The following is an 18,492-nucleotide window of genomic DNA, read 5'->3' as shown; positions in this document are numbered from 1 at the left end:
GTACTGTGCACGGAAGGAAGCATCTAAAATCTGGTTTGAGTAAAGAACTGTTTTCTGATCTCTTTGTAGAGCTGAAGGGAGAAGTATTTTTTTGTTAGCAATTCCCTTGCTCCAGTTTTGTCCTGTGGTTGATTTTCTCTCCAGTTTGGTTAGCTGTTAAGCAATGGTAACAGTGTTTCAAAACTCATTATGCCTCAGTGGTAAATATGGCCTCTTCAAAATTGGAATTCAAACATTTTGACAATGCAAGTTAAAATTCAAAAGATAAAATCTAAATGTATACCAGCTAAGCACAAATACTTGAGAATTTTTCTTGAGCTTCTAAGGCTACCTTTAGCCCTATGTACAAACACCCAGACTTACAACAATTCTTGGGTGATTTTGTAATCCCAGCAAGGGCTCCTTCAAAGTTGTCTTAAGCTCTGCAAGTAAAGCAGTCTGTAGCTTTCCCCTCTTATTTCTATCCTCGTTTCTCCAACATGGAGATTGTCCAGGCTGTGTAAGAAGAAAGACGAGATGTGATTTAATTACTCCACTGCTTTAATAACTCATCTGGGAACAGTGACAATTAACTGTACTGTACAGTTCATCAATCTTCACTGGATCCTGGATTTTTTTTTTTTAAACAGGTCTTCTCAGCAAGATAGGGTACATGTGCTTTTTCTTTTCCATTTGATTAGACCAATGATACCAGACAGCTCCCCCTGACTCAAGTGATATTTCCCAATTGTTATTGGAAGTAATAGTGATGGAGGTAGAGAAAGTTCCCAATTTTTCTTTGTCCAGGTGAACTACCTCTGCCATGGTGAAGAAAGACACATTCAAATGAAAATTGGAAGGGAAGGGTGAATGTTCTGATTGTTGCACTCAAGAGATTACTTTGTAAAATGTTAGTGATGCCGTTTACACATGGGAAAATGTCTTGTACTTCCTTTGTACTTCCAACATGACTGAGACACCCTGTTTTACACTGAATGAACAGGACACCATTTTTTTTTCAATGGTAAAAAACATAAATTATTTGGGTAACTGATTTTTAAATACAGGATCTCTGGTAGTTCTCTGAGAAACTCAAATTGTGTAGCGTGAAAAAAACCAAAACATTTTTGTGGTACTTTTGAAGCACCATTCTGAGAGGCCTCACTTTATTCATTTGTGGATATATATCTGATAACAGGCAGTTCCTGCTGTGGAGAGTTTATAGTCTAAAGAGCCAGAACAGATACAGACAGAGAGACAAAATCTCAGAAGTACCAGCTGCACTACATTTGTGGAGATTCTGGTCCCTTGCATCTCCAGACTTCTATGTGGGCACAGACTAATACAAGTTGTTCACTAGGACAGATATGTTTCAGAAATTCAGTTGCTAAACACATTACAGGTCAGTAAGTCATGACTGCAATGGCCTAGTGATGATAAAGTCCATAAACTGAAAATTTTTGTATGATTCACTGATGTAAATGGTCTTACCAACATTCAGTACCTTTTTAGCTCAGGCAGTCAGATGTCTATAGCGAGGTATCTCTGAAGTGTGACATCTGACTCAGGGAACTGATTTTGGAATGGGTCCATCTACCTATCTCATAAAACACCTATTGTAGTCTTATAGATTATAAAGCTGCAAATGCTTGGTGTTCTCCTCTAGGCTTTGGTAGAACACGGCTGTATTGATTTGGCTATGTTATCTTCACTACAAAATGGTAGACTGTATATATATTTGATTAAAATAACCAGTCAAGATGAGTCATATTGTTTGGTTGCTGTTTCAGTGCTGATGTTCAGTTTTGGTGCTGCTTGGCCTGGCTTCCTTGTCTAAGCAGTGAGAGGAGAAGATCAGGTCTATCCTAAGATGCATGTATCACTGGGACTTAAGTTTTTCTAGTAAAGATTAGATGAATCACCTGAAAGTGAAAATTATTCACTGCTCTTCAAGTTCCTCTGCAGTATTTGGTTGTTGTAATAAAATAGAGAATGAAATTTATTAGCTTCAATTTGGCTACTAATGTTAATTAAAGATTAAATCAGACCAAACAGTTGCAGAAGTAAATTGAAGATTGAAGGCAGATAATATTATTACTACTAAATGGCAAAATAGTACCTTTATATAAAACTGTGGAAAAACAGTTTGCATTCTTCATATTTCTAAAAGTTTCATAGGAAATCCATCTTATCTACCCTTATCTTTCTGAAAGGTAAATGTCTAACTGGGTGGTCTGTAGTCAGTGATGTACATTCAAAGGATGAGTCCTTCCATTCTGAGATAGGCTGAATTCCAGTCTGGAGGCATCATTTCTCGGCCAACAATAGATGGAGCCTAGACAACAGGAGTACATTAGAGTTAAGTGAGATGTTTCCTACTTTATGAGTCTCATTGTATGAAATGGCATTTCTCATCTTCCATACATTTAACTGCAGCTGTGAGAGTTGCAGAGATAATTGTTCCTCAGATATTATCTTTCTTCATCCTGCAAAGCATGCAAGTGGACCTTAGTGGTTTTGGTCTATCACTATTATGAGCCAGCTGCATCAAAGAAAAGGCAATGCTAACAATGTAAAGGGAACAGTGAGAGGAAACTAAAGAAAATCCTACAGGATCCACTGTTCTGAATACCATGTGAAGGACACCTCCACCAGTTCAGGGTTTGAAGGTGACAATGATGGGGGAAGATTTCTGTTTAGTTGAGTGTGGGTTGGAGAGTGGGAGCCCTGTCAGAAGGGAGAAAAGGGGTAAGAGAGAAAAGATCCCATAGAAAGAAGCTGAAGAAAGGAGCGCAAGCTCAGTGTGCTGAGATTGGACAGAGAACCTAGAGAGAGAGAGACAGGGAGTCATCAGAAATGGAGCACAGTGACTGGCATGCATGACTGAAGATTAAGAAAAAGACATATTGAGAGAGAAGATGGGAACAACTGAGCAAAGAGATTCTTCCCACAAGGAATAGGACAAAGAGCTTAGATTTCATGGCTAACAGATACTGGTTAAAGAAGATGGGTCTAAATGAGAGGATTGTGGAGTGAGTGTTGGAATAGCAGATAGGTCTGGGAGGAGGAGATAGAAGTTGGGATGATGAAGCATTTGCAAAGTTACAAGGGGAAAGATGGAACAGAAAATACACATATTAGTGGAAAAAGCAGCAAGTTTGTCCTCACTAAAATATTTTCCTCTTGAAAGCCTGGCGTGGGATTCAACATGCATAATTTCCTCATATCAGCAACTGTCTTGATATGGTGTCGTCTTGATAAGGTGTCATCTTCTGCACAGAATGTCTTGGGAAATGATAATTTACTGAGGTCACAAGTTGTTTCATTGGCTTTCAAAGGGTCAGTAGGTTGAATTAAATTACCAATTTCTTATGGCTGCCATATTTGTCTTTTCATTTTGCTTTTTCCTTTGTTGCTTCTTTTTATACTATGAAGCTACATGTGAGTTATTTAATAAAGAAATATTATTTATTTCAAAAATCAGGAATGCCAATGTAGAATTCCCTGTGCCTGTCCATTGTAGTGCAGTCTTTAATGAAATGATCACATGCATTCAGCCCTTCCTTGTGTGGTGACCTGAAGAAACTGACATGCAGCTGTAATATTTCTCTCTCTCTCCCCCACTTTCTTCTTTTATAATAGTCTGTCACCCCCTTGGCCAACTTTTGCTTCATTGATAGTGAGGTGGAGGTCTTGGTGATAAAAATTTCTGTATTTCATTAAAATACATAATGAAGAAGACAAAATATGTCTCTGCTACCATAGAAGGGGAATTTACAGACTGAACTCATATTTAGATAATAAAATACCTGCTAGGATAGTGGCTTTTTATAAATGGCCCCTGGAATGAAGAATTCTTCAGTCACAACTCCCACTGTTTTATATACTTTAACAACAAAAGTGCAAAAATATATGAATTTTTGCAGTGTCATTAATTACATCGAACCTAGACCTCTTACTACTTGGAGCAACTCAACATCACCAATATAGAAGGTTTTTCTTTTTGTTTGTTGGTATGTGACTTGCATCTGGTTTTCAGAAAGGCAAGCATGTGGGCATGCTAACAAATACAGTTATAGATACTGCTTGAAAATACAAACCGTGGAGAGTAGATTTGATGCTAAATACTTTGAAAATGGGTTTTCTGAAAATGGGTTCTATGCATGTACAGCTAGGGACACTTAAGTAGGTTGTCTCTGTTGGTAGTGGACAAGACGATCTCTTTATGTTGTGAGAACTGTTGTAAAAACCATTTTCATACCACTAATGAAGCACTTGGATACTGTAATGAGTACCAGAGAAAATCCAGGAGGAAATTAATAATCTGTTGGTAGAGCTGGGCTTCAATGAAGCCAATTCATGGAGCAGAGGGGCCATACGTTGAACTCCAAGATGAGAACCAGGTAGCGACAGACTCTTTATGAAACACACACTGTCCACCCCGTGGGTGGTGCTGGATGAAGCTGGGGTCTTGCAGAGAAAAATGGTTGTTACTTCGTCGGTATCTGAAAGCAGACAGTAGTTACACATGTGATAATGCCCAGGCAACCATAACTTTGTCATGCCTTTCTCTTGTGGGCGTCATGTTACTTTCAAACTATCCTTTTTCTTGTTGTGTTATTTGTGTTCCAGAAGTTCTGCATAGATCTGCAATGCTTCATAAACAGCGCATGATAATTTTGTTTTACACTTGTGGCAAAAATGAGTACCCACTCTCAAGTCCTTGCCGGTAAAACATTATAATTTGATATGAGGGAGGATAAATTAATGACTTACTGCTACAGAGCAGGTAGTTGCAGTGGTATAAGGGACTTCTGTGCTCCTCAGATGAATAGCTGCAGAGTCCTAAGTGATTAAGCAGTGGTGGTTGATTTTTCTCTATCCCTCTGTTCAGTGATATTGTTGACACTGTGTTCTGTTGCCTAATGATTTAGAAACTTGCTTGCCTGCCATTAAAATTTTAATTACTGACTTATCAGTAATGAGACAACTTGATGGACCATGGGTGTTTTATTGGTTTAAAGTGCAATTTGTTTTCAGCTTCCTTTGGGCCCACTCCATTTTTTCCTGCTTCCGCTGAAGTGAAGAAGAGAAGTTGAGAAGAATGCCCTTTTGCCAGTGAACCTTGCTTCTGATATACAGTCTGGTATTTATGCAGCCATGCTTCTGGTCCGTGAAGATGACAATGATCACTCTTGGGCCACACTTTTATTTGCTGTTCTTTATCAAGGCTGTTCATATATAGTTTTTCAGTTTGTGATGAAATTTACAGTCAGTTTGGCAAAATAGACTCAGTAGTCAGTCTCCATCTTCATGCCTGCATATAATTTCATGAGTGGTAGATAAAGCTTCTGGGTAAATGAAAGTATTCCTGTGCATTCTATTCCTCAGTGGTTGAGGGGGACTGTGGAAGACAAGTGCTTAGTCCTCAAGAGAATACTTAGTAACTTGCAAGCACTGTGGAGGTTTGGAATCATCCTATGCTGCTGGAGCCCACAGACCCTCATGTGATTCTGTTGCACTCTGGTGCTTATTTTTTCTAAGATTTGTCCTGGAAACTTGCTCCAGATCACATCTGTAATCAGCAGCTCTGCTCAAAATGCAAAGCTGCTTGGAGTAGAAATGGACCTTCCTGGGAATTGCCTCCAGGGTATGGCTTTCTCTCTTGATTCTCTGGTGTCCAGTTAAGATGCTGGCTCTGATCAAAGTTTTTTTTTTCTGGTGGAATGCTTATTACACTTTGTTCCTTAATACTTTCTGTATGATGAGGAGAAATTTCTCTGCAACCTTGATGTTAGAAGGTTGGTAATACCGCATCTCTTCAACCTAGCTGCTGCCTTTTTCTTGATAGAAATCTGGTATAGAAATCTTGCCTCAGACAATCAATGAATTTCAAAGATATGTAGAATAGATACCAAATTGCTTTCTGCCCTCACTTGATATTATTCAATCTTGTTTCCTTCAGAAATGAGGCAAAAGAGTGTTGTATTATGGGAGGAGAGCCATCCCTCTGAGTACAGCTATGTACCACATTTTGTTGCATCACAGCATGCATCCTGGTATCCTGGGTTTTGTCCCGTTAAAACAAAAAACTAAAACATTAATAGGGTACCAAAAATGCTAGGAATCTAAACTTGAGCTTTTTCTTTCCTGACTCTTTCCATTCATCCTGAAATTTATACTTGTAACTGGAGATGTGTGTGCTGTAGTTCAAGCCATGATGTGTTGCCCTGGCTAAAGTTTTATGACATATTATGAGTTAACAAGTTCTGAGTCTTGTGTAGACTTAAGTATGGACTAAGTTGGTGAGTTAAAGCACAAGGGAAAGTTAAAATTCAAAGTATTGTCCAGCTGTCTACCTGCATTTTTTTGCACTGCCTTTTCTGTAGGGCACCTGCTTATATGAGTGTGTTCACTGGCCTTTTGTCAGGTCCTGACTGTAAGTTCTGGCACAGAACTGATTTGAATGCAACTAATGAAGATGGCATTGGAATGTTTTCAACGAGGTGGAGTGTGTGTGACTGCTGATGAAAACACAGATTTTTGTGGGAAATAGCAAAGGTTGGGAGATCATAAACATATTTTCTTTTACTTAACCTCTTTGATGAGAGAATTTGAAGCTCTGTTGGGATATGCGGACTGTAAGGGTGATATATATAATAATAGATGGAATGGGGGAATACAAGTGAGATAATACACAAATATTAATCAGTTATTGATATCTATTTATGTAATTCCTTTATGCATTTGTATATTCCTTTTTTTTTCAGCAGAATTGTTATATACAGTAATTTTTATGTAAACCAAAGGGCTGGGATCTTATACAGTCCGTGATTTGATCCAATGCACAGAAATTGTGCTGGATGGAGATGTTAAAATTTTATAAAGGTTTAAAATTTTTTAAAGAAGAAGAAAGAAATAGAAAACTTCACGTGTTAGGAAATGTGGAAAGATAAAGGGTGAAAATGCCAAGAAGTGAATTTGGATTCCTGCTGCTTTCTTGATTGGCAGGTAGTTGTAAAAACATACAGGGATAGTGTGCTTTGAAAAATCAGTGAGCAAATGCAGGCCACGGCAAAGAGCTCAGTTCAGCTGTTTCTGAAATTACAGACACCCCTGATTTGTGCCAGTTAGTTTGCTGGTTCAAGGCTTTGGTTAATATCAAAAGTAGTGCATATACTTTGATGTTAACGCTCTTTAATGTCCAAGTTTACATCTTTGTTTCCGTGATTTTTGAAGATAAGACCCGAAAGAGAGGGAAGTATGTAGTTCAGTGTAGCTGACAGTGGTAACCTTACTGCTCTGGAAAAGATTTTTTTCTAGTCTTTAGAAAGGAGTTGCAACAAGCAAGCCTAGTATGTATTCTGCTGTGAGAAGGCTGTGGACTGTCAGTCTTTTTGCCATGAAAAAACTGTGATTTCTAATGGGAATTTCTTCTTTAAAGCTAGCTGGTTTTGATGCTGCAACTCTGGTGCATCTGAAATGGCTAATTGAATTTTATAGGACAAATGTGTTAAATCTTGTATCCTCTGCAAGGAGGATGTGTTAATACAACAAATGATTGTGACACAGTTGACAACATAGTCATGAATAACTGTTGAAGTACCTGGAGGTATCTAGACTACAAGTTGTCCTCTAGTTTTCATGCTTACATGTCTTATGGTGAAACTGGTATGAACAATGAGATTAGCATAAAAGTAATATTCTTCTGGTTTTATGTGTTGGTTTGTTTGTTTGTTTGTTTTTTTTTCCATTTGCCTTCAGAGGGACATGGTAAATAGTTATTAGTCAACTGTTATGTATTTGTGGACAAGTTGTGCAAGCTGTGAATGCGCATTTGACGTAATACAAAGGGGGGGCACACTCTTGTTTTTTCAGATTTGGAACATTTAATATGCAGGGTGATTTGTAGGGCGGCTTTGGGCTTACTCTTCAACACATTTTGCCTTCAAATCTAAGTGGATGTTTCTGTATATAATTCAAAGGGACCTTGAATCCTGCAATCACACTGTGCTTACTTGCTGTATAAAAATATTTTTTCTCTTATGAAATCAGTTATCAGTATTTTATGCATTTTGTGAGTGAAGAAGGCAAAGTTGTGCTGGCTACAGTTTTGCATTCCTCTGCAGCACACAGAAGTCACAGAATTGATTATACTGCTGGGTATTGCATGGTGATTATTTTTTTTTCTTTTGCTTTGTATATAGCCAAATGAACTTTGCAGGTGATTCCCTTTCCCTTCCCCAGCCTTCCTTCCATAGAAATCATGTTTCTTTTATGTTTTTGAGAGATGAAACTTAGTTTATTTTTCTTTGAAATGGATGTTGCCTGAGAATGTAGGTAGCCAAGAATATAAATGAAAAAAATAATAAGGAAACATTGAAATCTCCTTCTGCCAGATTGTGGATAGATGAAGCCAGCAAAACCTGATTAACAATTTAAGAATGCCCTTTTTGAGCTCACATGGCTACTGTAGTAGGAGGAGAGTGCTGTTTTAAATTGTTCTGCCATTTTTTCGTGAATATAGGATTGTTTTTCTAAGTTGGCTGTTGTTATGATCTCAGGTGCCCATTTGCATTTTGATAAATGGAAATATACAATATTGCTTAAGGCAGTTATAAGCACCCAAGTACATATATGCAGTTAATCAGTAAAAGCTTGAGGCCAATATTCCACTGTCTTTTAAAATCTGTTATCCAGCATTAAGGCTAAAAAGACAAATGCATAAGTAATCAAAAAAGCAAAGTCTCAAAACCAGTTTTGCTCATTCCTGAAACTCAACAGAAAACATTAATCATCAACTTGTTTTCATCCATATAGTGATCTGGTTGGCATTCAGTTCCTTCCCCTGTGGGGTTGTGTTGAGAAGCTGGAAAAAGCTGGTATGTCTCAGCTTTCTTGCCTTTTCTCAAATGTAGCAGACAGGGCTGGCAGACCCTGCCAGAGGATGGAAAGCCTGGCCAGAAGTGTGCAGTGGAAGTGACAAAGGGAGGAGACAGGCGCCGACAAGTAAGCCAGTGACTGGTTCTCTTAAGTCTCCAACTCCACACATCCAAAGATCCAAAGCTTTTAGGAAGATTCCACCCCCTAGGTGAGGGAAATCATGGTGTGAAGAATTTGCTCTGTCCTTTCCTTCCGGGCTCTCCAATTTCCATCCCTCCCTGCCTACTCACATGCACCCATTCTGGGAGGGTTGCTGTGGCTGTTAGCAGTATTTTTGATGACTGGAATGTGAGGGCTGGAGTGATGAAAGTATGGCAGCGTGCACCTCTGCCAGAGCATGTACATCCTCTTTAGTGGAGAAAACTGAGCAGAAAATGGGCAGAGGGGAGAAAAAACAGATTGGTCTTTGGGGCGATTAAGATCTTCTTAAGACTTAAGGAGAGTTATTTTGTTTGTAAGCAGTGTCTCCAGGCAGAGAAGAAAGCTCCTGAGCTTTAGCTTTAGAGGTAAACAAGCCAGGTTTGGGGCGTTCAGAATATATTCCTGGTAGAGAAGCAGTGCTGATAAAGGGAATATTTCGCAATATCTGTGGATTAGTTGCTCTGCTGTTCTAAACTAGTGCACAAATGTCAAAGCATCAGATTGCTTGGGGTACAGGGCTCGAGAGTTTTTCTTTGTTTGAAAACATCCTTTGCTGTAAACCTTATGATGTTTTGCAGCATTCTTCTGAATTATTTACACTGCTGATGAGGACTGTAAAAAGTCTTATTTCTACATTCAGGTGTCCAGCCTGCCTGTGTGGCACTTATTTGCAGACATCATGTATGACACATCTGCAATTGGTTGGATTTTATGGAATGTAAGGTGGAGCTGAATTTGTGGGTGTGATTTGTGTAGCCTGTGACTGCACTTTTTTGTGTAGAAGTACATACACATCTGCACAGAGAAATTTCTATGGCATTCAAATTTTGCCCTTAGAAAACTTTGGTGAAATCATTGTCCAGAGATTGCAGCCACTGTGAATCAGGGCAGAGTAACCCATAACACATTTTTAAACAACTGGCATTTTTTCAGAGACCAGAAGTAAAGGGATATAATGGAAACAAAAGTCTTACTGCAGCTGTGCAAAAGGATGCAGCAATAAGTAAATTTCACAACTAAATAGGTGATATCTGCCATCTAAACTGAATGGTTGCCTGGGTTGTTGCAAACTACTTAGTGATTTGCTAGTGATTCCATTTAGGTGTTTGAACCCACCCAAGGAAAAAGGGAATATAATTTTGTTTGTATGCAGCACTATAAATAACTGGGGCTTTTTATTCTTTCAAGGCTAAGGTGTTTGTGCTGTAGATGGTGCAAAAGGATGGTGCACCAAAGGGTTTATAACTCCTCTTTCACTCTTTTGTGGCTTTTAAGCATGGCTAATCACATTTATATCAGGCTTCAAACAGCTTTAAGGCCTGGTCTTGCTGCTGGCTTGGTAGAAAGTGACAGCACAGAATATGTCCCCCAGTGTCTGAGTGAAATGAGGCAGTTACCCACAGATAGGCATAAACGTGCTATTAGATGGTTGAGAAATGTATCCCCCCACCAAAACCCTCCTGGGAATTTATTGTAGTGCCTTTGATGTAACTAATTAGCCTGCTCAAAGTAAGCAATGACTAACAGTCTAATAACTGGCTAATGGAAGGAACTTCATAATGTTTTTAAATCAGGATCCTTTTGAGAGTTTTACAATAGGCTGAGGAGCTTTTTCTTTCTGAGAAATAGTTGCCAAAGGTCAGATCCTGATGTCTGTTGTTGTCTTTTACTTATATTTGACTCTCTTGGCTCTTTGAACAATCCAGATGTTGGAGAAGGGCAGTGATCCTGGAGATATTCCGAAAGTGCAAAGCTTGAGTTTTAGCCCTGATCAGCAGACCTTGAGCAAATGTTATGGTTTGCTGAGATTGTTGCACAGTAATTTTCAGTCTTCACAAAATTTTGTAAGGTAGAAGAGTTTTTTGGAAGGGGAAATGAAAAAGTAAGTTTGTTCTTCAAAGAAATATTTTTTCCTCATTTGAGCTTCCCAGTCCTCAAGTAACAAAATCAAAACATAAAATTTATTATACCAAGAAAGGAAAGTGCTTTTGACTGCCTTCTAGTTCTGCAAATTTAAAAGGAGAAATGGCAGACTACATGTTAATTTTGCCAATTAATTCTACCTCCAAATGTCTTCTACTTCTGCATTACGGCTTTCTTTTTTTTCTTGTTCACTGGAGCTACAAAGCACTGGTACTAAGAGCTCCATCAAGATAATGATACAGCATTTCCACGTGCCAACCAACATCTTCAGTGCATTTCTCAGACAGACTATTAGTGCCCAGTGGTTGGAGCATTTCTGATGCTGGACATGAATCCCTCTTGCTCTACTTGCACTGAATCCCCAGAATTTCAGTGTGAGTAAAGCAAGCAAAATTTGGGCCTTGTAAGCCCCATGAAGGTAAATTTAAAATCTTGCCACCTGCTTGGTACCTAGGTCTAGGGTTTAGTGTTTCTCCTGCCTCAGTCAATGTCGTCACTAACACCTAAACCAGATTGCTGGGGGCTGCACTCGCCAGTGGTGTTAAGTATCACCATAATAATCCACTGTCTGCCATGGGAGAAACATGTAGCCCTGAACTTGGGAAGGGAGAAAATGGTTTTCAGCTGTTTTGACTTAAATTGTTTGTTTTTGTTATTTTAAAGCCTGTGTGGAAACGGGCTGGGGGAGGGCTTATTCAGAAGTGAGGCTCCCACTTCTTCGGAGGCTGACCTTGCAAGTTGCTGAGAATTAGTCCCTCCATTAGCTTCCCAGAGACTCTCAGCCCTGCAGGTCTGGGCTGTGGCTGGGCAGAAGGGTTCAAGCTCCACAACTTGGCTAATTGGTGGTTTAGCTGGGTAGCTGGAGGGGAACTTGGCCAACAGGATACTGCAGGAATCTGGTTCACAGCAAGCAACTTCAGTAGCTTGTTCCGAAGAAGAGACTGGGATGGCTCAAGTGTCAGGTCAGTAACTTCAGGCACATGCCCAAATGTTACTCCGTTTTTTTCCGCATGTCCTGCATGATCAGCAAGATGCAGGATCATGTGTAAGGCAGCCCAGCTCTGCCTCCTGCCCTCTTTGTCCGTCCTCTGAGGCTGAGTCCTGGGACTGACAAGAAAGTTTCCACAGCACTCTGCCTTTGTGTGTAGGTAGCTGTGTTTACATCTGCCTCTTGTGTTTCCTCAATAGGATTTTTTCAGCTTATGTGAGATTTTTAGCATTTCCCTATAGATCTAAAACAGGCATTTGTAGATACAGACTCTCAGTAAAATAAATACAGTAGGTGTTTGCTTGTATGAAATTTTAAAGATGGCTTTATTTTACATAATTTCCTATATGTCTGTTTAGTTTCAGATGGTTGGTTTTAGTTGGGAGTGGCTGGGGAGGTAACGAGCACTGTAAATTCATCTGGATTGAGATAAATTGAGATAAAGACATTGATGCTAACAAGGCTGTCTCTGATTTAGGGGTCTGGAAAAGTTTACCTGAGTTTTTTAAGCTGCTTTGTGCCATTCTCAGGTTCTCCATCAGTCTTGGGGGAGAGTTACTCACACTTTTGGAAAAGGCTGTGAGTGATGTTCTCCTGATAACATTGTGTTGCTGGTTTAGTGTTGGAGTGGTGTGAACACCGTACAGGCCCAGTTTTGTCTCGTCCAGTCAGTGGGAGCTCTGCCATTGACTCAGGAATGCAGTATCAGGCTCCGTTTCCAAAGTCATAGGCACTGTATTGATGTACTGGGTTCTGTCCTCCTCTGTACAGTTAAGAAAGAAACTGAACCAAGCTGTGTAGCAGATGCAGGAAAACTGAATGTATGTGTCATTTGAGGAGAATAAGGGAGTGTGAGTGTGAGTGGAGTAGGTAGGTATTGTAGGGATTGGGTCCCCTCTCTCCTTCTTTGATAAATCCTTTTTCTTCCAGTGAAAGCTAAAGTTGACAACAAAAGAATATAACATGTTCTTCAAAACAAACAAAATTACAGAAGAGCTGTGTATTCATATTCCAAAGATTACAAATCAGGTATTGGAAATTATTATACATAGGATAAAGAAAAAATAATTAAGCTAAAAGTAGAAACAGAAAACTATAAATTTTCAGCGGTAAGCTCAGATAATGTATGTTACTTATAAGCACAAAAGTCTTATATAAGGTATGCTTAAGCACTGCAAATAAAGTGAGTACAGTATTGTTATCTAGCAGATTTTGTAGCCTCTTGTGTAATTGGAGTCTATTTTTAAAACCAGTTATGAGCATCATCCTTCATATCTGTGTTAGTATTTCCAGAATGCTTCTTGTGCAGTTGCTCCAAATGCAGGAAAATAACAAACTTTGGACCAAGGGTGTCCAATTTAAACTACTGTACTCACCCAAAACAACACAAGCTGTTTTTAAAGGCAGGCACAATCCTACAGATCTGTTTCCTCTGATGTGGCTCTTAAGGTGGTGAGAGAGTAGTGAAAAGTGTGTGTATGCAAGAAGGTGCAGGTACGGGTGTCCTAATGAGCCTGGCAATTGCTCTATTGCATCGTTTCAAGGAAGAAAATATCAGGTGTCAAAAACTCAGCCTTTCTTAAATGGGAAGGAAATGGCTTTCTTACTTAGGTATCTGTTCTAAGAATCTAAGTAGTCAATCTTCTTTGCATTCCACCTTCCCCCTTCCTTCTGGCTCACAGCATCTAAAATGCTACTTTTCTGGGAAAGACTGATATTCTGATTTCAGTTTTGTAATTTAATGATGGAGAGTTTCCTTAGTAAACCAAATTTAGAGTACTAGAATGCTTATCTTATATCCAGACCTTGAACATAAAAGGCATTTTATACCAGCAATTGTTCATTTAATGAGCAATTGCAGAGTGCAGGACGGTTAAGGGATTGAGCTATATGCACCATTATTGCAAGAAGTATTCTGAAATACCAGAAATAGGACGTAAGCTCTGATCAGGGGGACTGTGAGCACAATTACCTTCTTTTCAAATCCTTCTGTGACACTGCGGGAGGAAAAAGGACTTTGAAACTTGAAAGGAAAGAGCTTGCTTTCAACCTCAAAAGCTAGGAGGAAAGGGCTCTGAAATTTGCTCAGTATTCCCAATTCACCATTAGCCTGTTTCTTCCTTTAGCCTCAAGGCATTCTCCGCTTTTTGAAAAGATGTTAAGAAATTCAGTCACAATAGAGAGCCTAGTTTTGAACATGTTTCACTCGGTCCATTGAGGTCTGGTCTTCAGCCTTTGTGTGGGGTGAATTGAGCTGAGCAGCAATCTGGTTGGGGAGAGGTGAATGAGCAGTCTCTGTGCAGTCACAAATTCTGGCAAAGAAAAGATTACCCTTTCCTTTATTTTACAATATGCATTCCTGTACAATCCTGCTAGTGGCAATATGCAGAGCCGAGCTTGTGCTTAGGTCAATATGGAGCACTTGGTTTATAGCAACTCTTGTTAAGTTTGTCTTGTAATTGAAGCTGCTGTTGACCTTGCTTGGAGACCATTTGTAAAACCGTTTATTTAGCATAAACTGAAATAATAAACCGTCCTTCTCTCAGGCTGATTGTGATAGGGTGACATTAGTTTGATTTAATGATTAGCCGCCTGACCCCTCAGCTAGAGAGAGCTGCTTGAATAGGGAGAGTTCACTAGGAAGCACACAGGAAGAATACTAATGAGCTTGTTAAATTTAGCATGGCACCAACCACTTTTAATTCCTCTAATGGGAGAAGCACTGCCTTTGAGAGAGAGGGAGGGAGATGGGGCGGGGGGGGAGAAGGGAGAGGCAGAAAAAGAGGGAGGAATGCCCATGTCCTAGTAGCCAGAGAATTTTGGTCAAGAGAAGAGAGGAGCTTAGAGGGAGCATCAGGCAGGGTCTCTTGGACTCAGTTGTAAGTACCTTGTTTTTTCTCTTACTCAGCTGAAGTGCTGTCAGATCTCTCATGAGATAGCAATGCTCTCTGGAAGTTGTGAGCAGAAATATGGTGATGAAACTCAATATATTAAGAGATTTAATTGGGCTGGTGTTGTCTTGTTTAATCAGGGGTGTCTGTGAAGTGTGTTGGGATTGACTTTTAGTGTGCTCAATCAATAGATTTCAACTTTTTTTTTCAGTTGCTATCTTTGGGTGGTTTAAAGTAAAATAGCTTCTACTTTGTCTTGGTCTGTGATAAAAAAAGGCAAAAAAGTTCAACAGGTAAAGAAAGTTTAAAGGGTTTTTGTGTTAGGGTTTGGCTTGTGCTGATTTTTTTAAACTTTCTGAGTAAATTAGCTGTGCAATTAAAAGTGTGTTTATTCAGGCATGCTGTCCAGTGTGAGTTTTTTGAGAAAGCTTTTTGATGGAGTGAGAGGTGCTCCATTAAGTGAGGTGCTCAGCACTTCTAATAAAATTGGCTTCTGATCAAAATAGCAGGACTAAATCAGGCATTTCTCAGTGGATGTGAGAATCCTGGATTAAAGTGATCATTCAAGACTGGGCACTTCTAACATGTGTCTCTGGCTATTGGCTTGTTAAGTCAGAGAAAGGGTGTATGTGAAGAAAGAGAAGCTTATGCAGATTGCTCTTGGGCATGATTGCTTTTTTCTTTTCTTATTTAACCCTTCACTCTTACCCTGGCAAAAGGTGGGAGGAATTGTACTGGAGTTGATGGGCTGCCACCAGCTTCATCTTTCGCTTTGGCATTTGTCTCTCTCAAACGTTTTAATAAATCAGATGTTTCTTTTGATCCTAAAGCTGTTCACTTCTAAAACGTGAGCAGAGCAGTAACATAACAGTTCTCGCTTATTTGGCTGTAAAACCCCTTTGGCAGATGCTGCTGGAGGAGTGGGCTGTTTGCTTACATTTTTTCTTTAGAATCCCACTTGTTGCCATGGTGGACAGTGTGTTTCTGTCAATAATTTGGCCTGGCGCGCCTTGCCTGCACTTACTCTTGAAACTTTATTGAACGCTTCAGTTGAACCAGAACAAGATTAGACAGCTTTCCCCTTTTGGCACACTGGAGTGGCTCGCCTGCCGTGAGAGCCGGCAGCGTTACTGCAAGAGGAGTTTCCCGCTCGGCGCCGAGGGAGCTCCTGCAAACTGCTTGGCTCTTAGCGTCCTGGAGCGTGGGTGCTGTCAAATTTCTCATCTGCCCCCATCACAAGCAACCCGGTGGTGTGAAGTCAATGCTTAGCGAGCTGTTTAGCTGATGAATAAGCCTTATTGTTATTGCAAAAATGCCATCGTGTTTAGTTAAATTCTTCTGGGGCAATTTTTGTGTGGCAGAAAACATACAGGAACTTCTGACTCGGTATGGCACATGGCAATAACTTTATAATGGGGAGAGAGATCGTTGATGCAGAAGGAAAAATAGTTTTGTTATCTTTTTTTCTCAGGTAACCAAAAAAGGGAAAACCTTATTAAACCACATTTCCCCTTTCATTTCTAAATTACTGAAAGTAGGTTTTGAATTTTATTCAGTAATTTGAAAAATCAGCCTTTTCCATAACAGTCACTAGTACCTTGATTCATGACGTGTGCATATTTTGAGAGGAAAAGTATGAAAGTGGAGCCTGCACATAAATGTCAACTTCTTCTTGTATCCCAGGATGGCAGTTTTAACATATACTATCTTTATATTGAAGAGTAAAAGAACTGAAATCCTATCTGATCATCTGAGTGATTATACAGCCCCACAAATCACTCTAGCTTTCTTCTTTCTGAACTGTTGTAGCACTGGTTAGCTTGCTCTACTTAAGAGTCTGTCAGAATTTCAAATGAAGTGTAATACCCTGTTTTTATAGGAGTTTACGTCTCATCAGTGAAAGTTCACTCTAGGTTGAAATTTAACATAAAAGACTCTGACTAAAGAGAAACCTGATGGAAAATATATCTTTGGGGTGATTATTCTTTTTTCTTTTGTTATGCAAGCAGGTTTCTAAAAACCCCATATAAGTTTTAAAGTTTTAGTCCCTGATTTGCAGTTCTCTAACTAAAACCAGCTTCAGTGTAAAAAGTTGAAACCTTAAACCCTGCTAATTCAGAGCAGGGACCAATGCCTGTGCATATTAATAAAAAGTAGGAGAGGGCAAAGGGTTTAAACTCTGTAATGTTGTTGTCTATTTCCATTAACTCTTTCTTCTCAGACCCAGCCCTGGAAAAGCTCTGTAAGTAGAATTACTGGCTGTAAAAAGAATTCTGTCCCTGGAAGATGCTGATAAGTCAGCAACCCTGGTTGCTGTAATACTTGGAGATAGAAAAAATAATTAAGTGCTCAATAGGCTATGCTGCTGAGTTTTTGTGCTGTTGCTCCATGTGGGTAGAGGAGGCAGAGAAAAAACTGGTTAGCATTTCATTTAAAGCAATGGTGTGGCTAATTTACGCATATAATGGCCAGGTATCTGCGTGTCCAGAGCTTGTTTCTAACCTAATTCGTATAAAGGCACAAAGGTTGAGTCATGCTGGTGTCAGCCTTGTTGAGTGTAGTCACCCGGTGAGTTGCTGGCTGCTGCTTTTGCTGTGTGAACAAGTACACCAGGGAAAGGTACAAGTGAAACTTAGCCCTGACCTTAAATCTCTGACAACCGAAATGCAATTTTGGCACTGGTGTCAATCATTCTTCCTTGCATGTGGATTGTAGAGTAGGAGCACTTTAGTTTTATTTCCTAAGTGTGTTTTCATTTCCTTTTCTAGATACCATTTTTGTGCCCAGCATTTAATAATTTGAGATTCCTTTTGTACTTCTAGGACTGCAGAGCAACTTTGCAATGGAGAATCTTTATCAGTATTCCTTCAAGATGTATTGGTGTATGCTTGTACATGCAGTGTGGTTTATGGACCAAGGCTGTACCTGGAGCATTGGTATTGGCCAAGGATTACAGGCAGCAAGCAATCATGCTTGTTTAGAGAAACATCTATATATTAAATCAATAGTGCAACTGAAGGAGAGCATTTACATTAGAGACTTATGTACCTAGCAAAGCCCCTCGCCACATGGCATGTGTGAAATGTACCTAGGAGCATGCTTCTTGATTTTGAGGAACAGAACCATTTTGTTTGCTTTTTGAAGGGTGTGTGTAGTCCTTAGGGACTTGTGGGAGCAGTGGGTTGTTTTAGCACCTAGTCCTGGAGCTGTCTGCAAGGAAGGCTGGTAGAGCCATGGTCAGGAGGCTCTTTTCCCCTTACAAGTGGTGCCACAGGCCTAGAGGCTTACTCCAAACTAGGGCTTGGGTTTGACACTCTCAGTTATTATTATTTTACCCCCAGCTTTTTCTTCCCCCTTGTTCATTAAGAGTTCGTGGCTTTGTTTTTTGTGGATATGGGAAAAAGAGGTAGGGGGAGTATATGCAACCATCCTGCATGTGGTGACACTGCCAGAGCAGGTGGCCTTGCTTGTGCCTGCCTGAAGCTGCTGCTCCTGTATCTTGAGCAGTTGTACCCATTTTATTGTTGCCCACCTTGGTTCTTATCACTGCCAACCTCCCTGCAAGGTTTCAGCCCCTCATCCAGGCAAACCCCAGGGACCTGGAGCTGGGCTGCAGAGCTGTGGTGG

The 18,492-nt window shown here is 39.9% G+C and overlaps 1 protein-coding gene across 3 annotated transcripts in view; it reads left to right on the top strand.

Moving 5' to 3' along the window:
• GLI3 (GLI family zinc finger 3) overlaps positions 1 to 18,492 on the top strand; it is a 204,706-nt gene that overhangs the window by 47,556 nt on the left and 138,658 nt on the right. The window lies entirely within an intron of this gene.

This window comes from Serinus canaria, chromosome 2 (genome assembly GCF_022539315.1).
Source record: "Serinus canaria isolate serCan28SL12 chromosome 2, serCan2020, whole genome shotgun sequence".
Taxonomy (NCBI): Eukaryota; Metazoa; Chordata; class Aves; order Passeriformes; family Fringillidae; genus Serinus; species Serinus canaria.
The sequence above is the reverse complement of the archived record's forward strand: the minus strand, read 5'-3'. Positions and strand labels throughout refer to the sequence as shown.